At 52.2% G+C, this 17,935-nt stretch overlaps 1 pseudogene; it reads right to left on the bottom strand.

The window, feature by feature from the left end:
• LOC146188431 (uncharacterized) overlaps positions 1–17,935 on the bottom strand; it is a 130,669-nt pseudogene that overhangs the window by 108,565 nt on the left and 4,169 nt on the right.

Genomic DNA, 17,935 nt, shown 5'->3' with positions numbered 1-17,935 from the left:
CAAGTCTAGACATTATATCGATGTCCATGGCTCTTTCGTCGTTGAAATCACATTTCTGTCTCTATATAATCCACTTACTGCACATCCACACAATTTGTGCATGGAGACTTTCATCCTGTGCCTCATAAAACAATTATTTTCTCCTAAACCGCGTCATTCCTCGAAAGAGACGGTGATACACCTTTTGCTGGCGGTCACTTTATACGCACTTCCACGAGCCCTAAAGGCCTTCGCATTGATATATATTGCGAAGACAAAACATGTATTAGAACAACACTGATCAGAAGTAACTAACCCAGCAACAATAAGATCGACGCCACGTTCTAAGCATGCTGGATTTAGCGAAGTTGATAGCGAGAACATCAGTGTCATTATCAAATGGTAAGTTGTTCTACACAGATATTGTGACGTCTTTGCGCATTCTGCTGGCTGTAAACGATTGTGCTCAATCAATGGAGTGACACAACTGGCATTTGACGTTTGAAGGGTGATTTTTGAAGGGCGATAGAGCATCAAGGGAAGGTGTGCAAGTGTCAAAAGGTTGATGTGGAATCATTAGGTAAACAATTACAGGCAATAACAATTATAATTTGTTCACAGAAAAATGTTCAGTGGCTTAACTCAGCTTTGCCATGATATACGAAGCGAGACGCACGTTTTTCTGGCTGATCATGTTGTGGTCGTCTATTTAGCAATGAGTCGGATCCTCTTTTGTTCGTTCCCGCTGACTGAACACTTGCATAGGCCCAATCTCGGCGGTCATGCTCCGTCATTACACTCGGCAGTCTGGCATCAATCGCAGGCAAGCCGTTACTCTCTCTACTCAGGTGTCTCCGCTGCTATCTTCGCCTCCTGTCTCATTGACGCTTTGCTGCTGCTATGCGCCGCTTTTTACGCTCTCCCGGCGGCTGCTTTTCGACGGAGGCGCAACGGATTGTTGTGCGATCTCGGCGCTGTTGTAGCGCCCCGCCGGAGTGGTGCAGTGGTAAGACGTCTGAATACTGTGCCGGAGCACCCGGGTTCGAACCCGACTTCGGCGGCTGCGTTTCGATGGAGGCGAAACGAAGAGGCGTCCGTGTGCTGTGCGATGTCAGGGCACGTTAAAAGATCCCCAGGTGGCCAAAAGTACTCCGTAGCCCTCCACTACGGCTCCTCTTTCTCTTTCCACTCCCACCTTCCTCCCTTTCCGTACGGCACGGTTGAGGTGTCCACGAAAACAAGTGACAGTTATCGCGCCTTTCCCTTTCTATAAATCGATCAATCGATCAGTGCTGTTGTTGTTGTAGGAAGAAGGAAAATAAAAAGCACTGGCCTGCTAGAGGCTCTGTATCTGAGCCACCTCCGCTGCCTCGTGCAGACAGATGAAAGGAAATAGAGAAAGAAAAAGAAGAGGGAGAGAAAGGTGCGCGCCCCAACGGCTGCCGTCCACCACCTAAGCGGTGGCGGGTGTAATGACTGCGAAAGGAAGGGTGGCTGGTCCTAGCTCTGATGGGGCTGAGATAGGTAGGTCAACGCCGCTTGCGGTGTGGGCTAGCCTGCCACTGACCGTTTGTATAATGTAGCCGTCATCGCGCCCGCCACCGCTTAGGTAGGGTTGGGGACGACGGTTGTTGCGGCGCGCGTCTCTCTTTCCCTCTTCTTTTTCCTTCATCTCTGGATTCTCTCTCTCCGCACTAGTGGAAAGAGAGAAAGAGGAGCCATCGAAACGCAGCCGCGACCTTGACGGCTGCGTTTCAATAGAGGCGCACGTTAAAGATCCCCAAGTGGTCTAAATTACTCCGCAGCCCTCCACTACGGCTCCTCTTTCTCCATTTCCACCTTCACTCCCACCTTCCTTCCTTCTATCACGGCGCGGTTGAGGTAGCCACAAGAAACAAGTGAGACATTTACCATGCCTTTCCCTTCCTATAAATCAATCAGTCAGGAAGCGAGCTGGCTCAGCTACAGAGCCAGTAGTAGGCCCATGCGTTTTTTTTCTTCCTGCAGCCACAACAAAACAGCACTGACGGCATACAAAAGAGAACATTCGGTGGCAAGCTAGCCCCCGCCGCAAGTGGCGTTGACCTACCAGTCGCCGCACCGTAGGGCCAAGAACAGCCACCCTTCACCACCCCCTCCACTCGCGATGTCAATGCACGTGAAAGATCTCCAGGTGGTGCAGTTGGTCTTGTGGCTGTAGGATAAAGAAAACGAAATTGCTGGGGCCTGCTACTGGCTCTGTAGCGAAGTCAGCTCCGCTGCCTCGTACGACAGAACAGAAAATAGAGAAGAAACAAAAAGAAGAGAGGGAGAAAGACGCGTGCCGCACAACAGCCGTCGTCCTCCACCGAAACAGTGCGGGTGCAATAAAGGCTTACAACAGATAACATTCGGTGTCAGGCTAGCCCCCGCCGCAAGCGGCGGTGCACTACATGTTCCAGTCCCATCAGGGCCCGGATCAGCCGCCCTTCAACGCTTCCCGGGGGTTACTCCGTAACCCTCCACTATGACTCCTCTTTCTCTCTTTACACTTGTCTCCCTCATCTTGATCACTTACTTGCATTATAGCGCGGGTCAGGTGTCCACAGGAGCGTGTGACAATGCACCTTTCCTTTCTTGAAACCAATCTATTACTATAATTAAGGCGAAAGCCTTTAATGGCTCGCTCTGTCGTGGAAAAAGCGTATCCCGCTTTTGCGGCGGCTGTCGCTTGGCGTTCCTTGGCGAGCGCTCAAGTGTTGGATTGCAGATTGCAGGAATGCGCGACAAGATGAAACGTCTAGAAGAAAGGCGCAGTACTCTCTCCGATAAGTATGCGTTTGGATGGAACGCCATCGCTCTGTCGCGTGGCGTTCCTTGGCGCTCGAGTGTGGGATTGCAGATTGTTATGATCAAAGGAAGAAGAAAAAATTTACCGACGATTACGTTACTTCCTAATGCGAAAATTGAGCGCAGCAAATAAGCTGTTTCACCTTTTCGATAGATTGAGGCAAAGAAATCGAGCAACACATGTATGCGCTATCACAGCATTTTTTTTTATTTCTCACACGTATTCCTTTAACAAAGAACGGCAGCGGCAATTTTGGCTCGGGCGGTGCACATATACAGATCCGCCGCCACCGATCTGGCTCTCTGATTGCCACCGCACAGGGGTTGCATTGGAGGAGGAGCGAAGAAAGGAATTAAGTTCGAGCCGGCGCTTTGACAATCGGAGATTCGCAGGAAGAGGGGGGAGCGGGGCGGCGTGTACACCCAGCGGCAAACGATGGGGGCAGAAGCGCGCGCAGCAAGCGGACAACGCGATAAAGGGAGGAGGGAAGAGATAGCAGCGACTGAGTGATGCTGCTGACGCCGATAGTGAGTCAACCCCAGCTGCGCAGTCGGTTTCAGGGACAACGCCGCCGATGCCGACGCAAACAATATGATACCCTCGCTTCCGCAGCGCCAAGAACCAGGTCTAGACGTGGGAAGGTGGTCACGTATTCGCCGACGTGCCGGGGCCTACGTGAAATAACCGGCGCGTCGGCAACTGAAGAGCACCCTATCCGCCACACAGGAACAGGGGGGGGGGGTGGACCCTCTCCTCCTCTTTCTGCATGGCGGCGACGGTGTTCTATGCAGTCACGTTATCTTGACTCTCTAGCGGCGTCAGCGGCATCCAGCGATATCAGTCGGTCGCTGCTAGCGCTGGGGGGATGAAAGGGGGGCGGAACTGGTTACGAGGCCGACGCCGACGCCGACGCGAAACCCAGGAACGGACGCCGAAGAGCTGCGCTCTAAAAGATTATGCACGGGCCTGTTACTGGCTCTGTAGCTGAGCCATCTCCGGTGCCTCGTCCGGATAGAAGAGAAAACAAAGAAAGAAAAATTCACAGGCGCTTAGCTGTAGTTAAGTCTTGGAGATTGCGAAAGCCAGAGAGGTGAAGTGTCTCAAATGGAAGGCGAAACCACCTGTTAGGGTACCTCGATGCGCGCGCCCTTGCGCCTCATAGGCTAGAGACCACCTACCACCTGTCAGACCACAGCTCACCTAGTGGGCAAAGCGCAAAACGGCCAGCCACGCTGCGAAGTATAGTGCCTAGAATATATTGGCTAGTGTGCCGACTGTAGCCTCCCGGGTGGCACCGCGAGCGATGAGTGCTGGTGACCGCCGCCAGGAGCTCGGCAAACTGGGTGGTGTTACGTTTCTCCACCGACAAGTGGGACAGCTGACGCTGCCACCACATAGCAACAGGCAGAACCGCGAGCGGATTGGCCATTTCGGCGCCGTTCATCGGCCGCGCAACGCTTCTTCCCGCGGACAAGTCTCAGCGTGATCCTGCCACGAGCCAAATTTGTGTGCGTGCGTGTGTGTGCAAACGCCGGCCAAGCCTGGAGCTCGTGAGAGAGCGCGCGGCCCTCGCCCGTCTGCAGGAGGTGGAGGAGATGCGTTCGGACCACCTGCGAATGAGTCATCCTATCTTGGCCAGACTTGTCGGGCTCTTCATTTCCTGCGAGGATTTTCCCTTTCCCAGTGAACTGGAAAACCTATAAAACGCAGCGGCCGAGGCTGGGGTGCTCTGCCCTGATGGGGCTGTTGCAGGTGGGTCACCGCTGCTTGCGGCTGGGGCTGGCCTGGCACCGAATTTTTATCTGTTGTCGGCCGTCATTGCACACGCCACCGCTGGTGGTGGACGACAGCTGTTGCGGCGCGCGTCTTTCTTTCCCTCTGACGCTTCCTTAGCTCGGAACGCGTGCGAACGTACCTCGCATGGGATCCGTATTTTTCAGTGCGTGGATTTCATATTTCGCCTCGGATACTCACCCATTTTTGTGAGCAGGCCCGTGAAGGTGTAAAGATTCACCTGACACCTTATTTGCCTTCATCCGACCGACCGCCGGTTGACTAGGACCTCATCTTTGACCCGCCACGAAGCAGCCGAGCTAAGCCTAACGCTCGCCGTGGCACCGCTTTGTCCGCAGCGCAGAGCTGCGTCTCACGCCACCCCTGCGGCCGCTGAGCCATCGCCGCAGCTGCTGTAACCTCAAAGACGTCGACATGGAGAACCAAGTCGACGGTACGCCCATCACTCCAGAAGAATTTGACGACGACCCCCGCTGGACCCGAATTGTTAAGGCCCAGCGTTCGGCCTACCCTAGAGGAGACGCTACTCCTCAAAGCGACCCCCTAAAGTCCGCAATAGCGTCCCCGCCATCACTGAAGATTCCCAGATTACGTCACCATGTCCCTCTACCTCGACTTCCACAAGAAGACTACAAGATCGTGTTCCGCCCGGGCGGCGGCCTCGACCTCCGCACCACTACCAATGGGGCCCTCCTGACCTCACTTTGTACCATCGCCAAAGTTGACTATGCCACCGCCCGTGCCAAGGATCGCGTACGTATCAACCCATACAACTCATTCACTGTTAGTTCACCCTCAGACCAACGCACCCGATTATATGTCCAAACCTCTGAGCTGCGTCTCGCAACCAATTCGTACCCCCTGCGCGCTTACGCTACCGTTCCTGACAACGCTCTCCGCGGTGTAATCTACAACGCCGTGGACCAACAGAGCCAAGAGGAGATCATAGCAGACCTTCAAGCTATGAACCCCAGCAATACCTACGCCATTGCCGATGCAAGACAGATGGGGCGTACGCGGTCCATCCTGATCACCTTCGTCGGCACAAAAGAACTACCCCGCACCGTGATATTCAACTGCGGCCTTTTTATCTGCCACCCTTTCCGCCGCAAGGCCGAAGCCTGCACCAATTGTTGGAGCTACGGCCATCGCTCCGACGTATGCACCCAGCCCAGATCCGGACGCTGCACTCGCTGCGGAGCCGTGCACGAGATTCGGGAGCCCCCGACTGCACACCTAAATGCATCTTGTGCCAAGGCACACATGTCACGGGATCCCGCCCGTGTGGACTTCGCTACGCGCGGACCGGTCCCTCTCCAACCAACTCCAGCCTTAAGTCAACGTCATCCACCCCACCGCAATCAAAACCGTCCACCGAAGACTCCCGCCCATCTAGACCCAGCCAGCGGTCCAACTGCCGCACCCGCCAAGAACGCAGCCCCCGCCGCCGCTCCGTCTCTTTTCCGCCACTGCCGAGTCAAGACACCTCATCGACTTCTTCCCAGGTGAGCCGGCCTTTGCAGCCTCCCACCCCCGACCCCGAAAAAGAAGAGCTCAAAGCTCAAGTCGCTGCCCAAAACAGGGAGATTAACCTGCTAAAACAACAGCTGCAGGCGTTGTTGGGGCACCCCCAACTCCCCAGCCCTTCTCCACAATACCCCCCCCCCCCCACCTGTCACTCAAAAGCCCCAGCCGCCCCTACCCGCCCCCATGTCCATCTCCTCCAATGCTTCCTCCCGCGCCACCTCCCCTTCCCGCACCCCTCCACAAAAGAGGCGATCCACCAACCAGCCCACATCCATCCTAGAGTTGGAGGCCGTCATCCACCACACTGCCTCGTTTCTTGATGCCCATGAGCAACGCCTCATGGCCGCAATTTCTACGCTGCGTACCGACACGCAGAAATGGATGGAACAAATTAACGAACGCGTAGCCAGAATTGAGGCCCGCCAGAGTGCCCACGAAGCCGAACTTGCCCAGACGACCCTAATGGTGTCATCCCTCCTCCCCTCCTCCTCATCTCCCAATCCCCCTGCACCAGCAGGGGCACCCAGGCCTCGTAATGGCCAGACACCCCTCACGCCTTAATTTCTGGCAGTGGAACTGCCGTGGTTTCCGCGGAAAGCGGAACGCGCTGCAGCTCCACCTCCAGAACATCCCTCCCTCCGAGCTCCCCGCTTAATCGCCCTCCAAGAAACTTTCTCCCCAGTTAAGCTGCGCGACTTCACTACTTTCCATCCTTCTTCCTCATCCCCCCCGAACATTGCCACTCTGGTTCACCGCAACTACACGGCGATAGAGAATCCTCTCGACGTTCCAGAGTGCACGCACCTTTTCCTAGAACTCCCCCGGCGGCGACAGGATGCCAGTCTCTTTGTTCTTAATGTCTACAGCCCTCCTCGCACACCTTCAGCTCCTCTCCTCCGCCTTCTACGCAAAGCCCTTTCTCGCGCACATCGCAACGCGCTCCTCATTCTTGGGGATTTCAATGCACATCACGTCAGCTGGGGTTATCCCGGGAACAGTAGGAAAGGTCTCGCGCTGTGGACATTCATCCAGAACGAACAGTTATCCTCCCTAATGATTTTTCTGACCCAACCCGCATCGGCTCCAGCGTCCAACGCAACACTAATCCGGACCTTTCCATCTGCAAAAACGTCGTGGATGCAGCGTGGACGAACACCTGGGTCTTTCTCGGCAGCGACCACTATATCCTGTCCATCTCTTTCTCTCTTCCTAGCCTATCCTCCCGCCAGCGTCTGAGCCAGGTAGTCGATTGGGATCGGTTCCGCCACTCACAGCAACATGCCCCCACCTCCATATAAGACCTTTTTCAATAGATTGCCACCTTGCTTAAAGATGTTTCATCCGCCACCTCTACCGTCCCTACCCCTCCTCACTCCTCCACGGCTGACAGCCGCCTCCTTCACCTATGGGAGGCGCATCATTCCCTGCACCGCCGCTGGCTTTCACAAAAACACAATCGCTCACTACGCCTCCGCCTCGCCCGCCTGGGTATGGAAATTGAGGAGCACTGCTCATACCTCACCAGGCAGCAGTGGGGCCAGACATGCGACCGCATGGCCGGCTGAGGGATACGTGGGCGCTCCTACGTGCCCTCCTTGACCCGTCGCATGTCAAGGCCACGCAACGCAGGGATGTGACGCGCCTCCTGCAATCCTCACCGCTATCCGATTCCGATTTCCTTCTTGCACTCCGGGATCGCTATCTCTGCACTTCCCCTCCGTCCCCCTCCCTTCTTACATCGGCACCATTAATTCTGCGCTTGACGCAGATATCACTTTGGGGGAGGTTTGTGCGGCGATACATAAGCTCTGCACCACTTCCGCACCAGGAGCAGACCAAATTTCTAATAAGGGCCTCTGTAACCTGGACACATCATCCCTAGAGGCCATTCGGACCTCTTTAACAAACATTGGCACGAAGGCACCCTGCCTTCTGAGTGGACCCACGCTAAGGTGACGTTCATCCCCAAGCCCGGCAAACCCATAGACATTCAAAATCTCCGTCCTATTTCCCTCACCTCTTGTCTTGGTAAGCTGTTTGAGCACGTCGTTCTAGACCGCTTACAGAGCTTCCTCGAGGACAACCATCTCTTCCCCGATTCGATATTCGGCTTTCGCCCATCCCTCTCTACACAGGATGTCATGCTCCAGCTCTCCGAAGAGGTCCTTCGCCGTCTTCACGCCAAGCGCACTCGCGCGATCATGGCACTGGACTTGACAAAAGCATTTGATAATGTCTTCCATACCGCCATCCTAGACGCCCTTTCTACCCTTAACGTGGGCTCCCGAATCCATAGTTACATCAAGGCTTTTCTTGCCCATCGCACGGCTGAGATCTCATTCGGCACCCTCTCCTCTCCTGCTTTCCCTCTTGGAAATCGAGGTACCCCCAGGGTTCTGTTCTCTCTCCCCTTCTCTTCAACATCATCCTTTTTCCGATGGCACGTGCTCTAGCTAGCATTCCTAACCTCTCCCATGCTTTCTACGCTGATGATATCACCCTCTGGGTGACTACCGGCAATCTTGGTGAGATGGAAGCCACTCTCCAGGCAGGCGCTAAAACGGTCGCCGATTATGCTCGCACGGTCGGGCTAGCTTGTTCCCCGTCCAAGTCGGAGCTCCTGCTCCTCCTGGCTTGAGGCATAGCTCCAACCTCATCTCCTAACCTTAACGTCACTATCGACGGACATCCCATCCCTTCTGTCTCTTGCGTCCGTATTCTCGGTTTCTTTCTCCAATCCAATGGCAAATACACTACTGTCCTTTCCCGCCTTACTAACACCGTCCAGCAGACGGTACGGCTGATCCGACGGGTCGCTAACCGACACTACGGCAGCGCGAGCACGACCTCCGTCGTCTTGTTCAGGCCTTTGTGCTAAGCCGCCTTGTCTACTTCCTCCCCTACCTCTTTCTGTCTCGTACCGAGGAAGACAAGGTCAACTGTCTCATCCGCCAAACCTATAAGTCGGCTCTCGGGCTTCCCACTTCCACCCCCACTTCTCGTCTACTGGCGATGGGCGTCCACAATACTCTTTCAGAACTTGTGCATGCCCATCGCGTGGCACAACTCGATCGTTTATCTCGCACCACCCCTAGCAGAGCCCTTCTTACTTCCCTTCGCTTGACCCCTGTCTCTCCTATCTCTGTCACCCATCCCTTGCCCAGCTCCCTCTTCTCCATGTTCACTGTCAAGCCCCTTCCCAAGAACATGCACCCTGAGCATCATGCCGCTCGCCGATCTGCCCGCGCCTCCACCCTCTGGTGCCAGTACGGTACACGGTCTGACGCCGTGTATGTTGATGCGGCACTTTACCTGCCGCATCCCGCCTATGCCCTGGCCACTGTCTATAATACACGAGCCCCTCTCTCCGTCGCCACTATCCATGCTCTCACTTCCACTGCCGCAGAGGAAGCAGCCATCGCCCTCGCCATTGCCAGCACACCAGCCCTTTTCATATTTAGCGACTCTAAGACCGCAGTCCGCAACTTTGCAAAGGGTAGAATCTCTTCCTCTGCGCTCAATATCCTTAAGCACTCCTCCCCCCATTCCCGACCTATCCAACTATTTTGGGTTCCGGTTCACGCGGGGCACCCTGGAAATGAGGCGGCAAATTCTATCGCTCGCGAAATGACCGACCGAGCTGGCCCCCTCCACCCCGGGATGGACACGCGTGACTCCCTCCTCACCTTCCATGACATCACCCTCCACTACCGCTACTCCCGATTATCCCTCCCTCCCCCTCACAAGTCCCTATCTAAAATCGAACAGAATACGTGGCGCCATTTACAGGCCCACACTTTCCTCTCCCCTGCACATCTTGCCCTTATTCACCCCGGTGCCTTCTCGCCCCAATGCACGCTTTGCAGCTCTCCCCGAGCAGACTATGCTCACATTCTTTACTCTTGTCCGGCGCACTTTCCCCCCTCTCCTGGCAAATAAACAGCCCGCAGCTGTGGGAGGCTGCTTTGGCCAGCTCGGAGCCGCATATTCAACAGCGGCTTACGACCTGGGCAGCGGAAGTCGCCGCCAGGCGTGACCTGGAGGCCACGACCAGCAGCCGGAAGGCCACCCACGGAACGGCGGCAACATAATTTTATTTTTTTAATTTTTTGGCCTTCAATGAATAAAGTTTGTACCACCACCACCTTCTTTCCCTCTTGCTTTTCTTTCTTCTCTATATTCTCTTCTTTCTGCACGAGGCAGCGGAGGTGGCTGAGCTGCAGAGCCAGTAGCAGGCCCGTGCATTTTCTTTTCCTTCTTCCTACAGCCACAAAAACAACAACCGCTGAGATAGAGACTACATTGACGCGCCGTTGAGACGACGATAGACACCAGCTGTGTGAACGTGTCTGTATTATCTCCGGGTCAGCTTCTCTGCCCGTTCCATCACGATGTTGTAGTAAAGGTTGTTTCGTTAGTAGACACCTCCTCTTTGCTGGGACCGTTTCCTTTTCTTTCTTCTCTATATTCTCTTCTATCTGCACGAGGCAGCGGAGGTGGCTCAGCTACGGAGCCAGTAGCAGGCCCGTGCATTTTCTTTTCCTTCTTCCTACAGCCCCAATAACAACAACCGTTTATGCCGTCCGCCATCCACGGAGCTGCCAGGCCAACGCTACCGAGGGGCCGCGAGCCGCATAAAACAACTTGCGTCAGCTGTGGGCTGAGCACACGAGCCACAAACGTAATAACTGCTGGCAGCGATGCGATACCCAGGCACATGCGACCCAAACCTAACAATTGGTAGGTAGCGGTGGGACGACCAAGCCGTAATCGTGGTCGGAGGGACGAGTCAGGCGACACCGTCGTCCAGCAACTGGTGAACAGTGGAGGGACGAGGACGACCAAGCAGTGATCGCGGTCGGTGAAATGAGCCAGGACTGACCGTGATGCAACATCTGGTGGGAATAGCGGAGATGTCCCAGGCGTGACTCGTGAATCAAAGCAGCTCAGCAGAAAGTCGGGAGCAGTGCAACGAGCCCTGTGTGATGACTGCTTGCCTGCAGCGGAACGACTGCTTTGGATTCTTGGCTGCGAGGTTTGGTGAGTGCGGGACTTTCTTCTACTGAGTTTTACCAGGCTTTTGTTGAGTAGAGAACAGAGCTGGTAATTGTGTTGTCGTTGTTGCTGGGTTAACTGCAGCAAGGCAATAGTGGGCAGTAGAGAAGGCAGCACTCTGAACAGCCATGGATTTGGATTTGAATTCGTTGCGCAATCCGAAATTGCTGGAGCTTGCGAAGGAGTTGGATCTGGATTTGTTAGACGAACTCAGAAAACCAGAAGTGTTAAAGGCTATTCTCGCGTTGGAAGCTGAAGATGACGAGCGTTTGGAATGCCTTGAGATCATTGACCAACGTCAAGAGGAACGTGAACGTACAGAACATCAGGAGAAAGAGATTCGTGAACGTAGAGAACGTCACGAGAAAGAGGACGCCCGCGTAAGGAAACTGATACAGCTGGAGATTTCAGCACATGCAATGAGCGTGGAAAAGATTAAAGCTTTTAATGCCATTCATTCTACCGGTTCAATACCGCGACACGGTTCACTACCGTTCCTCATAGCCAAGGATATGGCAGAGTATTTGACAGACTTTGAGTCTGTCTGTAGAAGTAAACGTTTCGAGCGAGATAGTTGGGCGCAGAAGTTGGTAGCTCTTCTCTCCGCCGAAGCGTCGGAAGAAATCAAGCGATTGGTTGGCGAACGTTTGAAAAATTATGATGAACTAAAAGAGTCATTGCTGATACGATATCAGATAACGCCTCATAATCTTCGGAAAAGATATGAGAGCGAGAAAAAGTGTCACAAGTCGTACTTTGATTTGGCATATCAGTTGAAAGACGCTGTAAGCGATTGGCTAAACAGTGCGGAAGTTCCGGAGCAAATCGAACTTGCACCGGAGTGTGAGACACAGCTTGGGGAAGCGGCCGAGAAACGTGACCGCAGTAGTGAGCCGACCGATCCTTGAACAGAAGAGCATCGTGTTACCTTGGTCGAGCCACTAGCTGAGAAGGCTAGCGCCGGCTCCAACGGCGAGAAATCCGCAGGGACGCTGTCCAGCGAGGTGAACTGCATGCCGATCCAAGTGGCTGCAGGAGATACAGTTCCATTAAAGGAGAGTGGGGAACTGGCAATAACTGAACCGCCTCTCGAGTCGAAAGCAGAAGCTTGTGTAGAGCGCGACGGAGCTGGAAACAAGCTAGGAGTTGGCAAAATTTCGATTTCCGAAATCGACTGTGTCGTAGAGCAGGGCACGCAGAAAAGCGAATTGCCAATCAGGGAAACTGCGCAGCCGGCGAGTTGTGATCAGCCAGGGCAGACCGACGAGGAGTGCGCGTCCGCTGTAGAGAGGGAGACTTGCGAAGGCGACAGCGAGCGGCCCGAGCAGAGTCAGAATCGTTCGTGCCCCGATGCCACGCTAGGTTGTATTCGCGACAGCAACCCCAGTGCGAACGCGGGCGTGGCACACATGACCCTCACGCATTCCGAAGCGCCTTAGCTGTCGCAGGAGCTTGATCCTGCTCCTGTTAGCTCTGAGCGAGGCGACGCACTGAGTGGCGAGCCGCCAGAGCAAATGCCTAGAAGGGGGACTGACGCGACTGGCGTGAGCAGTTGTCGTTCGGACTTCACTGAAAGTGAAACATGCGCTGCTGGCCGCGGTGCAGACGGTGGTGGTGGTGGTAGTGGTTGATTTATTTTTTTAAATAATCAAAAAGAAGGAAAAGAGTATTGCCGGCCGCGGCAACTGCTTAATAAAAAAACTGAAGCACTTGAGCTGCGACCGGCGGGAAGGAAAAGGGGATAGGGAGAGGATAGCGAGGGGAAGTAGAGAGGGGAGCGAATAGAAGAAAGTACAGGGGGAGCTATGTACATTATTTACGAAGTAAAGACGGTCAACGAGTTCGCATCGCTCGCGCGCAAGTGTCCGAGCAGCGTATATGGGTTTGCTCGGTACGCTGGCTCCGCAAGGGACAAAACGACAGAAGAGACGAAGAAAGCGGGCTGATCCGACTAGCATCTACCGCCCCCAGGAGCCGAGCAGCCTAGCGATTAGCGGCGCATGCTTTTTCAATGGGCGTCATGTTAGACGCGGCACTAGCTTGAGAGAGCCTATAAATACTATTACTACTACTACTACTACTACTACTACTAAATAATAATAATAATACACAAAGTAATATTTCTCTGCTAATGATTATTATTATTATTATTAGTAGTAGTAGTAGTAGTAGTAGATGGCCGAATTACCTGCCTAAATATTATCTTCACTGTTTTAATTAATAGTAATAATAATAATTGGTTCGCAGGAAGGGAAAGGCGCAGTATCTGTTACACTTGTGTCTGTGGACACCTGAACTACTCCGAAGCCCTCCACTACGGCTCCTCTTTCTCTCTTTCCACGTTAACTCCCACCTTCATCCCTTCTCTTACGGCTCGGTTCAGGTGTCCACAGACACAAGTGTGACAGATACTACGCCTTTCCTTTCCTGTGAATCAATTACTATTATTATTAATAATTAAAACTGTGAAGATATTTAGCCAGTTAATTCGCCCGTTACATACAGACAATTTAGTGCCAACCTCGTGAAACGAGTCTTCCTCTATACTACTACTACTACTACTACTACTACTACTACTACTACTATTACTACTACTACTACTAATAATAATAATAGTAGTAGCAATAGTAGTAGTAGTAGTATAGACTTTCTCAAGCTAGTGCCGTGTCCAGCATGACGCCCATTGAAAAAGCATGCGCCGCTAATCGCTAGGCTGCTCGGCTCCTGGGGGCGGTAGATGCTAGTCGGAACAGCACGCTTTCTTCGGCTCTTCTGTCGTTTTGTCCCTTGCGGAGCCACCGTACCGAGCAAACCCAAATACGCGTCCGAGCACTCTCCACAAATGCCTGCGCGCGAGCGGGCTCTGCAATTGTTTACAAAATATACACACATACGCGCCGCCGCAATTTGACCACTTTGACGACCTCGGTGTCCTACAAGCTCCGGTTACCGCTAGAACGTTGACCGCTAGCTTGTCAGAGATGGCTCAGAAAGAAAGCAGAAGGCTAGTATTCCAGTGCTGCCGACGAAAAACGCGGAAGGGCAGGCGCAAGAAAGAATGCTGCCATCGTAAGGAGAGCAAACTCAAATGATTGCGAAAAGAAAGCAGAAAGCCTGTGTTCCAGTGCTGCCGCAGAAAAAAACGGAAAGGCAGGCGCGAGAAAGAATGGAGCAAATTGAAGCTATCGCGAAAACGAAAGCGACTATCCCAAAGGCACAAATGCGCCCGTGGCGAGAAATTGCGTGAGTGATTCATGCTCATGCGTTTCTTTGTTCAGAAACAGGAAGGTACGGTTGTTCCGTGAAACGGACAACCGAAGCTTTAGTGAAAAGGGTGATCTCAATGGTAACGCCGATGGCTTAAGTCGAAGCCCATAACGTGAGAAGAAGCATCAGTTTTCACTTCTTGGTGTTTTTCTTCCTGGCATAGATTTTGAAAATATTGTATTGCATTATTTTTGTTTGTAGGGACGTTTTTGAAAGCGCAATTTTCAAATTTTTGGACACGTTCCAAGTGCTGCTGAGCTGCCCTTTAATATTGAGGGGGGCATAAGAGGGGAATAGTCTGGCAAAACTTAGTGAAGTTTGTGCCGTGCTTGCTGGCTGAGCGGTTGAGTTTTTAGCGTAGTTATGACGTTGTGGGCTGTCAGAAATCTCTCCTGAAGACAAGTTGTAGAATGCCTTGGAAACCGGACTTGCCAAGGAATTCTTCAGGCTGACTGGCTCATGAGAAACAGAGTCGGATGACCCCGGTTAGCAGCAACATCCCGATCCCTCCGGACAGCGGATGTGGTCCCCTGCCCTTCGGGATCTCCCTTCCCCGGCAAACCAGACTGTTACGTTTTTCCACCGACAAGTGGGACAGCTGACGCGGCCACCGCATAGCAACAGGCAGAACCGCGCGCGGATCGGCCATTTCGGCTCCGTTCATCGGCCGTGCAACGCTTCCTCCCGCTGGCAAGTCTCGGCGTGATCCCGCCATGCGCCAAATGTGTGTGCTTGTGTGTGTGTGCAAAAGCTGGCCAAGCCTGGAGCTCGAAGGAGAGTGCATCGCCCTCGCCCGTCTGCAGGAGGTGGAGGAGATGAGGTCGGACCACCTGCGATTAGTCACCCCGTCGTGTACAAACGTGTTTGCCTCTCCCTTTGCTGTGAGGGTTTACCCTTTCCCGGTGAACTGGAAGACCTATAAAAAGCAGCGGCCGACTCCGCTGATATAGACTACTTTGACGCGCCGTTGAGACGACGCTAAACAGCTGTGTGAACGTGTCTGTATTATCTCCGGGTCAGCTTCTCTGCCCGTTCCTTCACGATGTTGTAGTGAAGGTTGTTTCGTTAGAAGACGCCTTGTCTTTGTTGGCACCGTTGATACCGTCCGGCGTCCACGGAGCCGCCAGGCCAACGCTGCCGTGGGGCCGCGAGCCCCAAGTAACAACTGGCGTCAGCGGTGGGCTGAGCACGCGAGCCTCGCACGTAATAACTGGTGGCAGTGGTACGCTACCCAGGCGCACGCGAACCCAAACCTAACAGTGTGTGAGCTGTGATTAGGAACTGTATGGACTACGTGGACAACGAGGCAGCTTCTTCCTGACGCGAGGACATTTTTATTGGTGGCCGCAAGCGTAGAATGATTTATACTTTATAAGCAGTGGCTAGAACACGTTTTGGCACATGCATATCGCAGATATGAATAGCCAGCGGCACAATAAATGAGCAGAGATGCACTATTTCGTAGTTATATTTTCACGGCTAACCTAGCGATTTTCACACGAGTGAAAGGGACTGGGACAAGTTCAGCCTTGTTTGCCTCGTATTGTTTCGCTTTCTTTTATGAAGATCGTGCGCGTGCGAACCACCTCCTATTAGATTGATGCGACCTGCTGCTTTTTGTTTTGCTTAGCGCAGTCTATTCACAGGGCTGAATTGCAAATGTGAGATGAGGTTTAACCTTTCGAAGCAACTAATGGGCTATAAGGGAAGTCGTAGTGAGCTCCTTATTGATTCAGATTACCTGGGCTGTTTACTATGCACTACACATTGCACGGTCCGCTGGCGGATTTACTTTTTGCCTTCATCCAGAAGCTGCCGTGGTTGCCGGAATTGAACCCGTGCCCTACGGCCGAGTAGCCGAGTGCCTATCCCACCGATCCAACCCACCGAGGTAGGCCAGCTAAAACGTCTGGTAATGCAGTCCGGCCCCATGACGGCGCCACAAGATTGATTAGGAAACCAGAAATATGATGTGTGCATTTATTTTATTTATTTCGAACATTGTTGTAGACACAAATGACCCTAAATAACGGAGCTAAATGCAGATACTCTGCCTGGCGAGGGCGCCCTAACCCATACACAGATCGGCAGATGCAAGTGACGGGTTAAAGCCTTGTAGAAATAAGCGAGCTCAAAGAAATAAGCAGTACTGGAAACACCACCAACACAATAAAAAGCGTTTTGGACATGTATGCACTTTTGGAATGGACTACCAAAGTACGCGTGTTGTGGAAGAGAACAGCACAAAAGCTGTGAGGGAGTCTTTGTATTTCCAAGGTGATATAAATCGCGGCATGATATCTGGGAAAGATGGTTAGATATTTAGAAAGATAGAATTTAAGTAGATTAAAATTTATGTACTCTAATTAGTTCTCATCGTGGGTAGCTTATAAAAGCTGTGTCTCATGTTATGCTGAGTAGAGGCAAGCATTGTATTGCTTTTAGGTATTTATGAAAACCTTTGTGATCCTTTGATTGATTAAAGTTTAGGAACCGTTGATTTTATTTTACTAGCTACCTAATACGAGATGAAAAGTAATTTATCGGTAATGATTTCCTATAGGCTTGAAGTTTGAATTTTATGATTAATGATAATGCTAACTTTCTTTAAATGACCTCTTTCTTTCGTGGTCATACTCCTTCCCGCATGCAGGACTGCCATGTTGTATACGCGATCATTTATGCCAGTTCAACAAGCAAGTAGTTAGCTAATGTACTAGAGCTTGTCACCCTTTTTTTTATCCTAACGAATTCTTTAGTTCACGTTTTGTGAAGAGCAGGTCGCGTTATTCTTCTCCACTGTTGACACTGTCATTATGATTACCTATTCCTCTTTATAACTGACAATGTAACTTGGCCGATCGGCTTCTTATCTTCAAAGATCGGAGTATTACGGTATGAACACAATTTTTGTGTCGATAGGTATTCATCTTTGCTTTTAAATATCTCACAATTCGCAAATAACAGGCAAAAAACTAGCAAGCTATTTTTAGGGTTCTGTGCTGCAAGTTTCACAGAAATGGGGATTTTGTTTAATCTTGCGTAATTTTTTTTTTATCAATAGAAGAGTAGAACACAATTGGCCTAAATAAGTCGGATCTTTGTGCAGCCATGGCGGTCAGTAGATCGCTAGGGTAGCAGCTACGCTGGGTGAAAGCAAAACAAATAAGCGCAATTTTCTATTCAAATAAATACTTCATTATTGCTTGTTGGAGACATCACCTGGATTGATCTGGGCGTGTACAGCTCAGATGACGCCGACGGACGTTTTGTTTTAGAAGGCATGACGTTCACGAGCTACTCTTATCAGCGAGTGCAAAAGATATCATACACACTGCAGTAGCTCTCCTTTCTACACAAGACAAAAGGGTAAAAGCCGTGAAACATTGCTTGGGGTGAGAGTTCTTTTGGCAAAAAAGAATATCCCCGCTATTTAGTTGATGTTATCGCATAGTGGAGCTGCGTTGAATTTGGTTCGCATTA

The sequence above is a fragment of the Amblyomma maculatum genome, chromosome 5, assembly GCF_055883805.1.
Source record: "Amblyomma maculatum isolate TAMU_Amacu chromosome 5, ASM5588380v1, whole genome shotgun sequence".
Taxonomy (NCBI): Eukaryota; Metazoa; Arthropoda; class Arachnida; order Ixodida; family Ixodidae; genus Amblyomma; species Amblyomma maculatum.
This window is presented reverse-complemented; position numbering and strand designations above follow the sequence as displayed.